This window comes from Toxotes jaculatrix, chromosome 19, assembly GCF_017976425.1.
Source record: "Toxotes jaculatrix isolate fToxJac2 chromosome 19, fToxJac2.pri, whole genome shotgun sequence".
Lineage (NCBI taxonomy): Eukaryota > Metazoa > Chordata > Actinopteri > Toxotidae > Toxotes > Toxotes jaculatrix.
In genome coordinates, this window is record NC_054412.1 from 16760474 (window position 1) to 16778867 (window position 18394).

Here is an 18394-nt window from a genome sequence, read left to right on the forward strand (position 1 = left end):
ATTTTTAAATTTTTTTTTTTGTTAATGTTAGTAATATCTTTGAAGATAAGCTGCTGTTTTCGTATTGCAGTACTCCTGAGATCACTTGTCAATCCAATGTGTCCAATACTGTGACGTCTTTTTTGTCAGTGTTTTGTGTTTCGAACTGAGTTTTGTATTGTTTTGTTTCATTATTGTGTCTCTTCCACCACTGGGTGTTATCACTACTCCTTTTAGCTACCCAGTTCTCCTCTATGTGAAAAAGAGCTGTACAATGCGCTGAGGGAAATTATTTTTATTCTCATCAGGAAAAATTAATTAATATAATAATTAATTATTAATTTTTTTGTTACTTATATTATTGTTACTAATAATTAATAGTTTTTCAAGTTTCATTTCATCTGCCCTCAGTGATAATACTCCGACTAAAATTCAACTCATTTTAATAAATGTCCACGCTACAAATGATAACTCAAACCTCCTCAGGCCTCAGATCATCAGGAGTTTAAATTCTTTAACTAACTGTATTTGACTGACATTTTATTTTTTTCAATTTCAAATGTTTCAACTGCAAATTTTCAACACTGAGCAAATGTAAACCCTTCTGAGAACTGAACTTTTTTCTAGTTATTACTTATTTTTTCACTGTCATTTTGATCACTTTAATTACTATTAGGGCTGCCAGAAATGATTATTTTCATTATCAGTGAATCTATTATTTTCATTTATTTTCCCAATTTATTGATTCATTGTTTTCACTACAAAATGTATTCTAACATTTTCCAGAGCCAAAGTGACTTATTCAAATTGCTTTTTTTTTTTTTTTTCAATCAACAGTCCACAAATATCAAGCTCACTATCACACTAGACGAAGAAAAGCTGACAGTTCTCACATTCAAGAAGCTGGAACCAGCTGATGGTCGGCATTTTTCCATGAAATATGGCTACAACTACGCATCAGAGCAGTTATCACCACAGTGGTTCTAAACAGCTGATTATCTGTCCCATTTTTTTGTATGTATAACTGTAACACAACTAATAAGTAGCAGAAGTGACAAGCGTCACCAGAACAAGGCCTTCTTGTCATAGCATGTTCATATCAGCGAGTGCTATGCAAAACAGAGCTGCCAAATTTACAGCAAATGTCACAGATTATTACTTTAACATGATTCAAATGTTACAAGCATCGGAGGGCAGGGTAATGTCACTCTGGACTGCACGTCTGATGGTGTCAGTGGACCTGAAGCAGCAGAAAAATGAGAGAGATTAACCAAAAGGTCAGTCCCACCATTTGTTTCCTTTAACCTGCATCAATTCTGAAACTGGTTACACTTCCAGGCTTATTACTGTCGCCGCAGGGAAGGTGGGTGTAAAGTGGCTCCACAAGGCCGGGAACCTCATCCATGTGTCCCTGAATGGGTGTTGGGTATTAGGATGCAAGGAAAATAAGGAGCACTTGACCTCTATTGTCTCTGCGTTTTGTCACATTTCCCTTTCACAGTCACGGGCCCGAGCTAAACTCCATTTCCTTTACCATGTCAGTGTGTCAGAGACAAATCATAACACCACAGGCACAAAGAAATACATACTTGCAATGTCACTGCAATGTGGGTTCATCACCCCCATCAAAAATGCTGCAGTTCATCCTCTCAGGAAGGGAGTGAACACACACACACAGACACACACACACACACACACTCACACACAGCTACATTTCTGTTTTTCATCAGGGCATATGAAGATGTGCATGTCTTAGCAGCGTTCTTCCCTTGACAGTGTGGCTCCTCTGACATTTAACCAAAGCAAAACAAATTCCACTCATGAATGCATTTTCAGTACTCACAAATAAAATGTGTAAAACGATACTCACAATAATCAGAGAGTAAAAAGTCCCCTGATAATGAATACAGGGAGGATGGAGGCAGCAGAGCAACGCGTGCTCGCTGACTGGCTGGTTATATTGGTGCCTGTAAATGAGACCATTTTGTCGCAAATAATGATGCGGCTTTACACAGTTAACTAGTTAATTTAAAAGGGGAGCATTCTCAAGTACGACCCAGTGGGAAGAGAGTGGTTTTATTCCTCGTCTGAGCTCTGGTTTTAAAGAAATGGCCTCACTAAACCGCTGTTACTTTTACACGTCTGGGTCCATTTATGTGAGCAGTCCCTGTTGTATAATTTCTCCCCTGTGTTAGCAATACTCGACCAGCTCCCTGTTTCCCTTCCTCTCTCCTCTTTGGCCCCCTCCCTCCCCAATCTCTCCTTATTTTCTCAACACCATATGGGAGACAGATATGCAGCGTGTTTCAGAATGGAAAATTGATTATAAATAGACGATGTGAGAGATCCACGGTAATGATGGCAGAGAGCGCTCTGTCCCACAGCACAATGTCACCACAAGCTATCAGCTGCCCCGGTGCTGTGCTTTGATGCTGCCCGGTGCATATTCTTATGCTTTGACGCTGGTAAGCCTATATGCCTCAAGAGAGCTCGCCTGGGGGTCAGCTAATGGGACCACTGCCATCCTCCCTCTTTGCTTTGGAAAAGCAGCAATTCCTCTTTTCTCTCTCTCTCTCTCTCTCTCACTTTCTTTCTCTTTCTTGAGGACTTGGTTACAATAACTTCTAGGCCTCAACAAACCCAGATCGGAGACAAGCCGGAGCTCTGGCCATGTAAAGATATGAAGAAAAGGAGTTTGAGTAACCAGCCTGCACAGTCACAGCCAACACAAACTGACTCACACCTTGGAATCTTTCAATTTGCTCATAATAAATTGCAGTAGGAAGCAATTGCGTCGCTGAGGTGCTGAGGGGGTTGAAATTGAAACCCATGCAGGGACAGTGGCACGCTCTCAAAGAGAACAGCGCCATATACCCTTCCCTTTGACTAGCTGAAGAAATGGAAACAATGTACAATTGCTGAATTTCTCTCTCTCTCACACACACACACAAACACACACACACACACACACACACACACACACACACACACACACACACACACACACACACACACACACACACACATTCCCAGGGCCACAGAAAATGTTTGTCAGGCTGAGCACGAAAGCCAGCAGATATGCCTCAACGTTAACATGTCAAGTTGCTACCCGAGCTCGCATATTTTCTCACAATAAAAAAAAATAAAAATACAATTGACAACAACAGCAGCAGCAGCGGCGGCAGCATCTAGTCTGGCAATTATGGAGACAACAAAACAGCTTTCAGAGAGAAATATGGAAGTCTACTTGCAGTATAAAACAGCCACAAGAAGTCCTTACAATGTTTGATACACACACATACATATCTTCAGCTGAGTGACCTGGGTCAGTCGATGCAGTAATACAGTCCTAATACTCTAACCTCCTCTCTTTTTCCGCTGCATTAGTGCCCAGCTGAGTGGCGGTCAGCTCTGTTTGCTCTAACTGCAGGTGGCATCGGTGACATGCATTAGTCCCCCTCTGCCCCCACGACGGAGGAGCAAATGTGAGCTCCCCGGAGCGCCGGGAACCCAGACGTAACTGGATAAAGGCTGCCGGCGGGCCCCATCTGAGCCACAAGTGGAAACGCAGGCCGAATCTAATAAGAGTCCAACCCACAGCGATGTAGACTGTATCAAAACAAAGGCTCTGAATACGGACTTCTTTTTGCAGGTAATTTGGTCTCGGCTGGGCCTAAACTCGTGTTATTCTGTTACATTCCCTCACGCTCCCTGTTCTGCACTTCATCTTGCTCTGGTTCGGTGCTTTTACAGAAGAAAAAGCATTCGCTGACTTTACAAATTACATTCTCTTACAATGATGTGTAGTCTCTGCAGACAGCTGATTTCAAATTAATAATATTGTCAGTGACATCTTGTTTTTCCAAGGCAAATCTTGTTTTTTTCTTCATTCTTACATGATAAAAAACATCTTACGTGGAGAGCGCTAATAAAGGCTTGTTTAGAAAAAGAGGCAGAGAGGGAGAATGAGATTGGCAGAACCTTGTTTGCTCGCCGTGTGTGTGGGTATCAGATAACGCCATGTGTGTTTTATTGGGTGACGGACAAATAAAGAATAGCAGAACAACGTGTGGGAAGACAGACACTGGTCTAAAAGCCTCTATTCATCCCTGAGTCATGTTTCACCGGGGCTGCAGTGTCAGGTTGGACCCTAATCTCCTCCAGATGCCCTCGCAGGAAAACAACATCTCTGCCTGCACCGCCAGAGAACAAGAACAGCACACCCAACCTTGATAACATAATTGATTTGCTTTTCTGTTCTAGTTGTTTTGACTCTGCATCTACATATTTACTCATGTATCCTCTGTGTTTGGTTTCTTCTATCCTCACTTTCTAGTCTTGATCAAAACAGTATCTCCTTCCACTCATCAGCTCTCTCTGTGCACCCGCCTGTTCCTGTTGGATGGCAAGAACAAGGGAAATATATGCATAACCCTCCTCTGACATGCCATCTCGTTTGATGTGGGATTCTCAAACAGATGCCCCGTCTCTTCAACGTTATATTGGAGATATTAAAGTGATGCGTGGCTCTGTCTCTCTGACTCCTTAATAAAAACGCACACACCATCATTTGCAAAAGTCAATTCTATTTCCTGTTTTAGAAGCTAGCTGCACAGCTCTCCTCTGGTATATAATATAATAATAACTAACAACTGAGTTCAGGAATGTTTGAATAGACAAAAGGTTGCTGGTGCATTCAGCACTGGTTGTAGGTTCGCAAATAATGATTGTTTTCATTATCAAGTAATCTGTTGGTAAAGTTTCCACTAAACTGCTTGATCTATAAAATGTCAAATTCCCTGAATTTTAAAGTGATATGTTCAAACTGCCTGTGTTTTTGTGCAACACAATAAGATATTTAATTAATAAAACAGAGAAAGTGTAACAGTGAATGGTTTGACATTTTGGAAAGGACTCTTATTTGCTTGCCAAGCAATAGATTAAAAGAGTGATGCCACTCTTGTGTCTGTACAGTAAATATGAAAGTAGAGCCGCAGCCGTTACCCTAGCTCAGCATAAAAAAAAAAATCTGATTGGCTAAATAACTTTTTATATCCTGATTGGTTAATCCGCACTGAACCTGAAGCAAATAAACACATTTATCAAACTTTGTGCAGATTAAACTAACAAAATATACCAAATTATTTAGCCAGTTATAGAGTTACTTACTGCTGAATTATTTTTACCTTTGGGCAGAGCCATATTAGCCATTTTCCACTTTCCCAGTATTTCTGCTCAGCTAAGTTAATGAACTACTCGCTGTAGCAAAGCTAATCAGCTGTCATTAGTAGCTCCACATTTAAGAATCACAGATGAGAGTGGCATCAAGCTTCCATCAAAGTCTCAGCAAGAAGGCGAGTAATGTGTATTTCCTAAAACGTTGAGCTAATCCTTTAAGCAATTAATCAATTCGAAAAAATCCACTGGTTGGTTCAGTACTAGCTGATTGATTCCGAACATTAGAAGTGTCCAAACAAAGCGTGTGTGTGTACAAACCTGCTACAGACGCTCAGAGCACCACCTGACACAAACTCAGCGCTATGATAAATTTCAAAGGCTCCAAGTGTTTGAGAGGGGATGTATGTGTGCTTGTAAAACAAAACTGTAAATACACCTAAATGAAATTTACAAGCCAATTGCATCTCTGGAGTTGAGTCAAACCTGTAAACAGTGAGGAGGAGGAAGAGGAGGAGGAGGAGGAGGCAGAAAAAGGAAAGATAAGCAGGCCTTGAATTATCTAGGCCAGTCAAACGGAGGTGCGGTCAGGGACGGACGGTGCGGCTCTTGCTCGGGGCCAGGTCTGGGAGAAGGTCATGTGAAAGTGGAATGTGGCGGAGCTGGATGCTTGCCAGAGGCTGTGTTCAGTCAAGAAAGCTTATTTTTCTTAAAACAAAGTGAAAACTGTACGCCACCTGGGAGAGATTATTCCTCCCTGTTTCAATACAGTCCAGGTTATTTGAATAATTGAGTTTTTGAAACGTGACAATATTTTGCCACAGTACAGAGATCTTAGATGGTTGTTTTTTTTTCCTTTTCTTTTTCTTTGGCTTTGTTTTTTTGACGGTGTATTGTTTTGACATAATTCAACAGACATAATGAGAGACTGGGCTTCTGCATGCTGCATTACTGGACAAACAATTACCCAGCAATTACTGTGAAGCTTTTGAGATAGAGGGGAATGCATCACTCAGCAGGCCGCTGACAACATGAGCTAACTCAGCAAGTGACATGCAAAATAGGAAAATAATGGTGTAGAGTGCCAGAAGTGAAGAGCGTCCATTCAACACAAAGACACACAACAAACAAGAAGGAGAAACTAACACATGAGTGGGGAAAAACCAATTTATGTAGACAGGTGAAAGGAACATATACAAACAAAAAGACAAATATCCAAAGAGGAGCGAACGTGCACACGAGTATTCACACTCTCCAGTGAGTGCTGTGAAAGCACTGGACGTCAGCTGAGCCTGTCTGACTGAAAGCAGGGCAGGGAGGGAAGCTTCAGCCTGGACAGGCATGTTCAGAGCAGTTTTATTGAGAGTGAATCATCTATCAGCTACATATAAACAATTACCATCTTACCGAAGGCATGACATATAAACAAAATGATTAAATTTGTTCCCATGTGAAAGGATTATTTCATTTTCCAATATTATGCTGTGGGTTATATTGTAGGGATGAAAGTCTAATAAAGAGGAACTTTAAGGTGAGCAGTATCAGGACTGCCTGGGAGTTGCATAATGTCTGTGAGGTGTTTAGTTTGGAAGAGTGGCTGGTGTATTGTGTTGACTAGACCTTTGATCCAACTCGCATCTCTGAGTCATAAGTTTTGGTATTGCAACAAGAAAACTGAAGGATGATGTCACGAAGTCTGGTGAGAGAAACAGCGAGAGGAGTGAAGAAAATCTTGAAAACAGAAAACACGGAGGAGATAGGAAGGAGACTAAGAGAAACAGAGAATATGGGTAAAGACAGGCACTCGGGTTCAGACTGGCAGCCTAAATCAGATTTTCGGCGTATCCAGATTGGAATCAGATTGCTTTTCATCAAATGTGGATGGCAACACGCACGTAGCAGTCATACTGGAGGTGGTTTGAAATCTGATTCAAATCGAATTTTAAATGACTTAGCCACAGACGCTCAAATCAGATTTCAAACTGTCCTTTACATCACTCACAAAGGATAACACAGAACATATGAAGGTGACATCACATCTGGATATGACTGCAGCACAGCGGTGTAAGAAGTACTCTGATCCTTCATTAAAAGTACCAGTACAACAATGTAAAACTACTCCACTACAAGTAAAGAGCTGCACAATTACAATAAGAAACATATGTACTATAACACATAGGCAGCTGGGTGCTGGGTAAAGGTAGCTCATTATCACACCAGTGATTTAGTATAGAGGCAAGATAAAAAAATAAATAAATGTCTTTTCTATAAATTTGTATTGTACTTTTTGGATATTTCTCCAGTTTAAACAGCGACGGAACGAAACCAATCTGAGAAACCACCAGAGGAAAACACTCTCACTGCTAACAACTGATAAACAGCTGAAACATGACAAAGAGCTGCATCTCGACTCTGCTGTTTTGCAAGGAGTTAATCCCCGATCAGCTTCATCTGTCAAACAAAAGCAGCTGAGTTAAAAGGACAGAATTTACTATTTAGAATGTAGTGAAGAAAAAAAAACTATCAGTGCCTTAAAATTGTACAGTACAGTACTTAGGAAAGAGTGTTTAAACACTGTCCATCAGTGCTGTCACACAAAACACGGCTGCATATAAGAACATTCCTGATCTGTGATGCCGCCCGCACCGCCACTACTGCTGTGGTGTCAAAGCATCTTCATTCTTGATCTAATCTGCATCGTGCTGTTTTGGTTTCACTCGTGAAAAATGCCCCATGAGTCAGTGTCGGAGCAGCACTGTCATTACCACAGAAACTAATCCTGACAGCTTTACAATGCCTGAACACCAAGTGCAACGTCGCTTGTAAACGACAACAGCGTTTTCAGATCCAAAGATCAACTCTTGAGCAACAAATTGAGTTTTTATGAGGTGTGAGCATAAAATCTTTGATAAGAGGGGAAGATGAGGGCAGAAGTGAGGACAGGGGGTGGGGTTGTAGCGTGGTTCAGTCTAAAAATGCGTCATCAGAATGAAGCCTGCTAAAAGTTCAGTGTGGTTGGGGCAGAAAATCGTGGAGCGAGGCTCTGTGTGCTGTGCTGTACGCCTGCTGGCAGCCGCTTTCTCTGGCATTCACAGATGCTTTTTTGGCTGCTTTCAGAAGCCTCCAAAGCAAACAAGAATGGCCCGGCTCACAGGCCATAAAACTTGTGTGTCAGCCTCCTCAATCATACACAGCCCTCTGCTCAACAAAATGGCAGGAAGGCGTTTACATTTTCTTATCAAGCAGATACAACATACTTTCACATGAATGACGCGGTTGCCGTCTTTGAACGCCGTATCCAGTTCTCCTGAAGATTTCCGTGGCTCAGATACAAACTCAAACAAACAGCTAATCCTATAAACTCATTTCCTGTGTAGAAAATCAAATATTACAAACCATTTTTGGCGCCCGCCCACACAGGTAATGCATCAATAGTATGACAGCAACTGAAAAAAATCACACCCTGTGGAGAACACTCTTCACGGTAGAATAATAAATAATTTCAGTGTTCATTCAAAATCATAAGGAGCATGTGCCGGTCATGTTTTCCATCACTCATACTGTAAAACAAACTTTACTTTAAACCAACCCAGTTACAGTGTAATAATATAATTTGTTATTTACAGTGCGGCAGTGCCTGCTCCGTACTGAGATCGGCACGTGAGCCAGATTTAAATGGCTGTTTTGAATGTTTATGGGGTTTCTTCATCCCCTAAGTGGTTTGAATTGCAGGGCTTTTTCAGAACATTGTTGCTGCAGTAATCAAAGCTGTGATTTTCCTTTTATACCGCTCTGTAAAGAACAATCAAAGGCACCAGTAAATGCTGACTGATTCATTTGGGGGGGAAAAAAAGAATCATTCATCACCTCTAAGGTGGAGGTGAATTTTTTCGTAGCAACCTGAATGATGGTGTACTTGCCAAAACAGGCAGTCCTGGAAGCTGAAGTGTGGCAGAAGTAAGTCATTTTTTCCTCCCATGTTCAGCTCCGGTCAGTATTAGAGGCCAAGGTTGTGTTCTGAGGTGAAGCATGTGTAACTATTTCGAGGGGCAGTCTGTCTCTCTGAATGACAGGTTCCACATAAACACGGCACAAATGGTGACAAGAGGAAGATTATGAGTGTTTGATGCAAACAGCTATAGGTGGGATTTATCACGGATGGTGCTCTGTTCGCCGCCGCCCCCCCCCCCTCTCCCAGACATCTCAGACACTTGCAGTGAGGTCACTGCAGCAGCTTAATGTTTTTCACATTGGTCTTCATGTTATTCTAATCACGTGTCTAAGCCACTGACTTTAATCTAATGATTGGACCTCAAACATCCAGGTATTATCTTCACAAAGTATACATTCACAACATTCTTTCTAAACTACTGAGTTGTGTGTTTATTTTAAAGGCAGCAGTAAGAATTCAAGCCCTGCTGGCAGAATATAGGTTGACTTGCAGATGTATATATAGAGTTGTTTTTTTTATGGACACTTAACTCCAATTAACCTTCATTCTCCTATTTGCCTGTAATCACATTATCCTCTGGTATTTGACTCTATTTTTCTTTCATCCAAGAGAGGCCATGTCCTCCTGCTACAAGCCCAGAGAACGGTGCGGCGCTGCAAGAACAGGCTTCTCCTTGTGCTAGATCTCCCAGTTGGCCAGAGAACCAGCCTATGGTCTACTCTCCCCCTCTCTCTTTCGTTCTCCCCCTCGGATCTTTCTCAATACTCTCCTCATGCTCTCTTTTTAGCTCTCTCCTTCTGCTCCCTCGCTGCATATCTGAGCTCTGCCCCCGGGCCATGTCCAGCGCCAGACAACGTCTGATTCATGCCTTCACTTAGCTACTGCGGTCAGCTAACGCTACAGTACAATAGGACTGGGCTTGTTGAGGATTGATTCAATATCCTGCCAGGACGCTGATCAATTCCATTGTACTGTAAGTGTGCCTAAAGGAGACAGTAATTTAAGACAACAGTTTTAATAACTGAAGGACAGAAATTCTACAAAAAAAAAAAAAAGGACGCAGCAGTTTTTATTCCTAACATATCCTACTTCATCTTCATCTTCATCTTTATAATTTATTTCTAATATATTCAGACATAGTGAGTCATTCCTTCTGTCAAAATAATGTAAAATGATTTTAATTCTTGCTACTAAAATGGACAGGTTGAAACAGACGTGCCTTTTTTCCCCTCGCACTGTGTAAAAACACATTCCAGCTGTCAATTACGTTCATTCATGTCCTTCTATATAAAACCATTTTTGACTACCTGCCCGTCGCCTAAAGCTATTATAAGTGAAAGAGTTTACTTTCAGTGCTTGAAACCATACGCTCCAGAAGGTACATGTAGAGCTGTCACACATTTGTGACGTGTTTTCAGAACTGATGCATGAATCACGATGCGTGAAATTTGTAGTGAGTTTGAAAGATTTGGAAATGTCCCCTGACTGGCTCATACACTTCGAGTCCACAACATTTACTTTTAGAGCCTGCATGCAAAATATGAGATGATCTTATGACTGAGTGCTGTAACTAACATTTTTTCCTTGTCCATTAATCTGACAATTATTCCTTTAATTAATTCATCAATAATTCAGACTATTAAGTCTGAGAAAATAGTGAATGTCCAAATAAAAATAAAAAAAGAAAAGAAAAGGTTCTGATTACATCTTTGTTTGATGCTGCTCTTCACTAAATTTAATAATGACTAAGCTCCCAGCCACAACAGGATGACTGCACAGTTCAGACCTCCTATCAAACAGAGTCAGTGTAGAACAGCCCGTGTTGCCATGGAGATGGCATGAACGCTCATTAGTAAGTAAGAAAAGTCAGAAAAAGCGAGCTAAAAGTAACGGATAAATGATTTAAACTGTTAGTTAAGACAGAATAAACATCTGAAAGCTAAAAGTAATGAAAAACAGTTAAAATAGTTAAAGTAATAGACTGCAAACGTGACCAAACCAACATATTAACAATTCAACTGCATGAAAAACACATTTATGTTTTTACTTGGCGTCCACTTTAAAATCAAGTGAAATAAATATGTGTGTAATATGATGGAAGCGGGCCACTGCTGTGATTTAGCTCTGAGCCTTGACTTGTTTGGTATTTGGTGGCTATGCTATGCACACTATTATGGTTCATTTTGGAAAAGAAATCTATTAAAGTTTTTTCCAAGTAGCTGTGGGGAGAAAAAAAGCATCAACTACAGCAAAAACCCATGATACTTCTGTAAAATACCGAATAACTGAATTTATTAGGATAATTAAACGTTAGAGGTTATGTTGATGCTGGGGAGGAATGTGCTGTTCTCTATAAATTGTAATGTTTACTCATTAATCACATCCATTGGCAGTCAAGGTCTGGAATTTGGCATGCAGGCGGTGCGTTAAGTAAAACCTGTGAATAAAGCAGCTTTTTAAATTGAGTGCATTCGGGGCAGCTTTCCCCAGCAAAAAATAATAATAATAATAATAATAAACAAAGTTTTTGATCATAGCGATGTCATTATTTCCCCAGAAGCGTGTTGTGTTTACCTGTGAGGAGCAATGGAGCACTTCACACCCATTTAAATAATGAGACCATTGCAAAAGATGTTAGAGATAATTGTTACTGTTTCACCTCAGACATTTTTAAAGTTATTGCTGGAAACGCTCACAATTATTTTAAATTACTTTCTGCTCGGAAAAGAAGAGCAGGTGGCAGATTTCAGACTGTAAACTGGCCCTTACACCGTTCAGAATTTTTAAAACAGCCCCTGAGAGAGGATGTGAACGTACTCTTTTATTATGCTTTAAAAAATGTGTACTCAACCTTTTATTCAGTGTCTACTGTAGGGCACCCATTAAAATCATCAGCCCCGTTTAAAACTTTGCTTCAGAGGGATTTGTCACCCCAAAGGTTGACAAGACAAGAGCACGAGGTCAGAGAGAGACACGTTGAACAACAGGCAGTGAACTAGAAAGAAACATGGCAGCCATGAATAATGCATGGATGAAAGGTTTATCTAATGGAACTCTTAAAACTTTTAAAAGTTCATCTTTGCTTTCAGCTGGAGATGCTCTCGGCTAAAAAGCTCCTTTCTCCAACTTAGTGCAGTCATCCTCCAAACTCAGCTTGAGAGAGACACTGATTGGTTTAATTATGTTTGCACTGATTAAGCATCTTAATGGTACTCATCACAATATGAGCCATGCATCACAATGATTCTGAGATGTGACATTTGGGGTAAAGATTCTTTTTCTTTTTCTCATTAATACTTTTTAACACAAGGGAGCAGAGTCCCCAAACTATACACACACACACACACACACACACAAGAAGAATTTAAAGAGGGACACATACCATCTTTGGACTCTTGGTGGTCATGGCACGGTCAGAGATGAAGAGAGACTCAGAGAGAGTGGAGAGCGTGACCTCACAGCATTACACTCACATCCCAGCTCGGCTCTCAGACACGAGGACGAGACCGACGGGGCTCGTTAACTTGAAAGCGCGGATGGAGGTCGGCGGGCTCGCTGGAGTGTGTCAAGAGGAAACTGCAGGCACCAGTCAGTCAGGCCGCGGAGAGACAGACAAAAGCCGAGAGAATTCAAAGACGCCAGCAGTTTCTTCTTCCTCTTCCTCCTCGCTTTCTCTGGTGTAACTTAACCCCCGAGGATCCCCGGCAAGCAGACACACAGAACCAGTTCCAGACCTGTCCCGCACCGACGGCTGCCTCTCCCCCTTCTGTCTCCGTTTTCTCCTCTCTCTCTGTTTTTTGGTATCATTTAACTCTTGATTCCGTGGCCCGGCGATGAGCTCACCGGGGGCTCAGGTTTCAGCGCCTTTACTGGAATGCGAGGGCAGCCGTGCAGAGAGGCAGAGGTGCTGGGGAGGTCAAAGGCTACTGGGGTAGTGTGGAGGAACGGAGAAGAGAGGAGTGTCTGTCATCTGGGGGAGTTCCAGTAGAGGGATATCTGAGGGGCCTGGAGTGCCGAGAACAAAACAGGAGTTACAGGGGTCAGGGGTTAGCGATGTTGCAGGGCCAGGCAACATTTGACAGCTCTGGAGGCTATGGACTTGAGGACATTGAGTACATTTACACGCTCAAATACACACATACATGGACATCCCATCCTAAGTGCCAGATTTATTGCTCACTTAGAGAGTGGGGTGTTTTCCTCAGGGAAAACAGTTTTTCTTTTTTTTCTTTTTTTTTACTTGTGTGGAGCTGCTGTTTTCACGTTTTTGTAGTCTTGAGACTGCTGGGGATATGAATTATGCAGTCAAAATAAACATTTAAATAGGGTCACCACAATCACAGGAATAATAGTACTTTTATTTGCATAAAATATGTTTTGTTCGGATTGTTACCGGGTGCTTTATAATAATGATAAAACAACAACAAAATTGAAATAATGACATGTAATGTAAATGATGCAGTTTAAAAAAAGGGGAATGGACTTTTAATAAAAGCAAGAAGGTGTCAAGGTCTTCAGGAAGAGTAAAAGTAGCTACAAGGAAAACAAAGGGAAGGGAGGAGGCTCTACAGTCAGATCAGCTAACAATGCTCAGTGAGGAACTCTTTATGGAGTCTTATCAGGGTTCATTTTGATTTCATAACAGAAATCTTTTTCTCTTAAAAAGTTCCTTTTCAAACGTTTGTTTTTATTGTATAATGTCAGCCTTCCCTGCCTCTCAAATTCCAATCTACAACAGAAGATGATAGCATTAGCTATCATCTTCTGTTGGCCGCAGCAACCAGGCCGAGGTACACTGTCGTAACCAGTGAGCAGCTTCCATTAACACTGGGCTGTACTTTGACTTTGACCAATAAAACAAATTAACTAGCCAAGCTAGCCGATTAGCTGGAAGCATCTGTAGTCGTGTTAAGTGCAATAAGTAGATACTAGAGTGTGTTCAGTGTGTTTGAAGAGCATTATACTGAGAAATGTTTCCAAAATGTTAGTTATACTCATTAATACAAAAGGGATGAACTAAATACTAGAAACACGTCTCAGTTCAATACAACTACATCACAAACTACAGTCTACAAAATGACCTTTCACGTCTCAGTCAGTTTCAAGAAAAGTGAACATCATAAACATCACAACCTTCATGAATGTAGGATTTATAGCAGGGTTTTTGAATTATACTGTATTAATTTTGGCTAGGTTGATATATATTAAAAAAAACTGGCAAACGAGTGCATGTTGTCTCTGAGTCAGAGAAGTGTTAAACACACTGTTTACAATTTTCATAGGGGATATTTATTTAACAGAAACTAACCTGCTTCCAAAATGTTGACAGTGTGTTCTTTGGATTATCCAAAGTAACAGGGGCACTGTTTCTGTTGTTGCTGTTAAATTTTCTTTATGTAAATTTTCAATGCTCAAGACACCACAATTTCATTCACCTCCATTGTACAAGAAATCTCAGCGACAGAAAATTCAAAACTTATATGTGCTGTCTTGTTTTTTGCAATATGGGTGAATCAACCCTTCAATTCAGTTGTCTGAGTTGTTACAACTCTGATATTCTGCATAGTTAGGATTTCTTATTTTTCTTGTCTTCTCTCTCTTATATCTCTATACATTAAAGCCACAGAAACAAAAGACTTCCACTTTTAGTTAATGGTCTCTGATCTATGACCATATTGTGTATTTTTGAACTGACGACTTAGCAATCACTCACACCTGTTTTATGGTGCATTTACTTCCATGAAGCATGGACATGCAAAAATATTGCAGGTTCACTCTATACTAACTATACAGTGTTTGTGCCACCTGTGGCACCACAGCAGAGTTGTGAGGAAGGGCGCTAATCCCTTCTGATGGCTAACTTGACAACACAAGCCAACTGCAAAAAAAAAAAAAAAAAAAAAAAAGCAAAGAACAAAGACGCCATCGTCAAACCGACTTTTTCCTCTGCAGCGTAACAAAAATAACTGCGACTGATTGAAGCGGCCTGGCATTTATTTGTTTATTATTTTGCCAGTCGACTTTCTGCTGTTTACTTCTCCCCCTCTCTTCTGCAGCCCCGGCTGGCTTTGAACTGCAGCTCTGCTGGCCCAGCACTGCTCCAGCCGCTGGGAATGTGTGGTCTTTATTAAGGAAAGGAAGTGTGCGAATGAGCACTGCAGGCCCAACATCTCAGGAATCTTGATCCTTTTCCCCCTTGTGGCACTTTTCACAAGCGGGGCCAGCTAATCGCTTACACTGATAGCAGGGCTCTGTATGAGGCCCCGCTTCTTGGAGAAAGAGGCTGGGAGGGTTGGGGGGGGGTGGTGGAGGCAGCGCAGCACTCTCCCCCTCTCCCCCCACCCCCTCCTGGTTTGTGTAGCATGCTGGGGAGTAGACTTGCATACTGTTTGTGCAGATGAGTGTCGGAGCGGGCACACCCTCTGCGGGCCTGTTCCCATGGGAACAGCAGTGATAGCGAACAGCTTGTTTTTGTGTTTTTTGGCAATGTTGCCACTGCTGGAATACTGACAGGCACTGGGGAGGTCTGATATGCAAAAACGTTTCCAGGTAGGCCTTATGCGAAAAGAATGTTTTCCCTTTGACTTTCTCCTCCGTGTTTTTACATCCATGCTGAGTTATTTGGTCATACAGCTTCAGTGGAATTCAGTGTTTTTCACCTATCGGTAGGCAGTGTTGATCAAATGGAGTGTATGTTTCAGAGATTGCTCCATGCCACAAGCTGACAGGCTGAACTTGTTCTTGAGGGTTCACAAACCTCAGGTGGATTATGAGATGTGTTTTAGTCAAATGACTTCAGGTTAGTGTTACATGTCTCCACACGCTTGGCCGACAGACACTTGGCTTTGGTTTTGACCTTTCTGTGTCTCAGGGGGAATTCCACACTACATAAACAGGAAAATAGGTTTTTTAAAATCTCCCCTTCCCATAAAATTTCAAATGATAACATCACCCCATGGGTTAGCTGACTTCATTAGCATATTTGTAATTGTAAACCACTCGTCCTTTTCTAAAAAAGAAAAAAAAAAAAAAAAGGACGAGTGAACAGGGTGAAGAACAGTGAAGTTTTAAAATGTATTTGCATTGGCTCTGGATCTGCTCGTCATGAACATGCAATGTGTCGCAGCCCAAATCAAAGCAAAAATATGCAAAAGCACTGACTCGCCATTCTTTTAAAGAGGTCAGTCTCAAACTGTGACGAAAACAAAAGCACGCTCCTGCAGATTTATGAAAAGAAATACAAAATTAATTTTGGGCAAACAAAATCAATCGCCATCTGCGTCAAGGACCAAAGAACAAACGTCCCCCGCTGACCTTCGCACATCAAAGAGAACTCTGAACCTATATATTTTTTATAGCTTTTGTTTTCATAAATATTAGACACACACAGAGCAGGGAGAGCTCAAAATGAAATTAAAGTGTACATTTATTGTGCAAACGACCGCCTCGCTTTATGGTGTTTGGATTCCTAAATGAAAACATACCCTATGAAACCCTTCACCAGGCTTCTTGCTGAGAGAGTGAGCTGCACGGAGAGCAAATGCCTCTCTTCTCCTGCGTCCCTCTCGCCAGGGACGGCGGGGTAATTACATCATTTGGAGATGGAATGAAAGCACTTTACAAGCGAAAGTAAGTGAAATGCTTTATTGCTCACGGAATTGCCAATTATAAAGCAACACCTGGAACACAGAGGCCCTCGTGACAAGGCTGAAACCAGTCGGTCCCCTGCTCCACAGAGGCCCCCTGAGAATGTTTTTCTTTCCATCTTCCCCCCCCTTTTACCCCCTCTTTATTTGTGAAAAGTTGCCGACAATGCACCTTCACACTGGCTTACATAGCCCATAAGTCACCAAAGCCTGACGTGCTCTTAAAGGTATTAATAAAGCCCATTTCCTGGGTAGAGCATATGGCATGGCTACAATGTAAACCTGTTCTGGGCACGCTACTGAAAAAGAAAACAGTGGTGATTCTCTCCAGCACCCAGTCTACACAGGTACCCCCCATCCAACACACATACAGCACCTCAAAACCAGTCCAGTCCTGTCCAGTCCCACATGTGTTCCATGCTCAGGTCTGTTTCCCCCAAGAGACAGAAACAGACCAAACTGAGCAAATAGAAAGGTGCAGGAAAGAAAAATGTCTTTCATATTCTTCCACCTACTGACCAGTGTCAATGGGAGACTTGTCTAATAATACCCATTCACTTCTTTGAATGAATAACATCAGTTCAAAGCTCCGCCAAGAGTCTACAGCCATGCTAAGCTCTTTGAGGCTGTACTTAGGCACAATGGTGCTTTGACTTAAATGCTAAGATCAGAGTGCTAACATGCTCACAATGAACATGTTAATATGCAGATGTAAAAACAGGTGTTATGTTTAAAATGTTCACCATCTTAAGTTTAGTGCGTTACTGTGCTAAAGTGCTAATTAGCTCTAAGCACAAGGTACAACTGGAGCTGATGGGAATGTGGTTTTGTAAGAACTGGATCATACACCAAGCTATTAAAAAGAAATTAAATTTTCAAAAGTCAGTGTCTTGGTAAAGTGACTGCAAATCATCCTGTGGGAAACCTGAATATGTGCAGCAAATGTCATAGCAATTCACCCAAGAGCTGTGGAGATATTCACCAAAACCACAAATGTAAACGTCATGGTGGAGCTACAGGGCAAGTCAGATGATAACCAAAGTCAGTAAGAATTATCCTCTGGGAATCGTGAATGTCTACAAAATGTGTGCCAATTCATCATGTAGATGCTGACATATTTTAATGGACAATTGAAAAGTTTCTCATCCTGATGGTGTGAGAAGAAAAGTCAGGGGATCATCAAAGTCCTCGAAATTCAACCTCAGGGACTGATGAATGTCTGCATAAAATTTTATGGCTGCTAGATTGATTAAAAACTAAATCTTCCAGCAGGAGAAGTAAAAGAAAGTGTACAGTGTGTTTGTCAATCAAATTAAACTTGCAAAAGACAAATAAGTAGATTCATTTTTTTTAATACATTCTCTATTCTTCAAGTTCATCCTGGTCCTTTGCCCAAACAGTAGCTGACTGACACATTTACCCCACCCCTACTGGAGTTCCCACTCTGCCCAACCACTGACTGTCACACCCGCAGAAAATATTAACATCAGCCCAGACTGCCATGACGACACCACTGACAACGATGCTGACAGGCGGTGCCATGGTGACAGCACTCATAGGCACACATTTGTGGTGTCAGAAAGGAGGCCTTATTTACTTTGCAAATGTCTTTACCAGCAGCACTGGCTTATTACTTTTGAGC

General features: G+C 41.4%; 1 protein-coding gene across 1 annotated transcript in view; it reads right to left on the reverse strand.

Annotated features, from left to right (window-relative positions):
* Nucleotides 1-12852, reverse strand: part of flrt2 (fibronectin leucine rich transmembrane protein 2) — a 40148-nt gene extending 27296 nt beyond the window's left edge. Inside the window, exon 1 of the mRNA XM_041064402.1 lies at nt 12489-12852. The gene's annotated coding sequence lies outside the window, so the exon portion shown is untranslated. The remainder of the gene's footprint in view (nt 1-12488) is intronic.
* Between the last annotated feature and the right edge of the window lie 5542 nt (nt 12853-18394).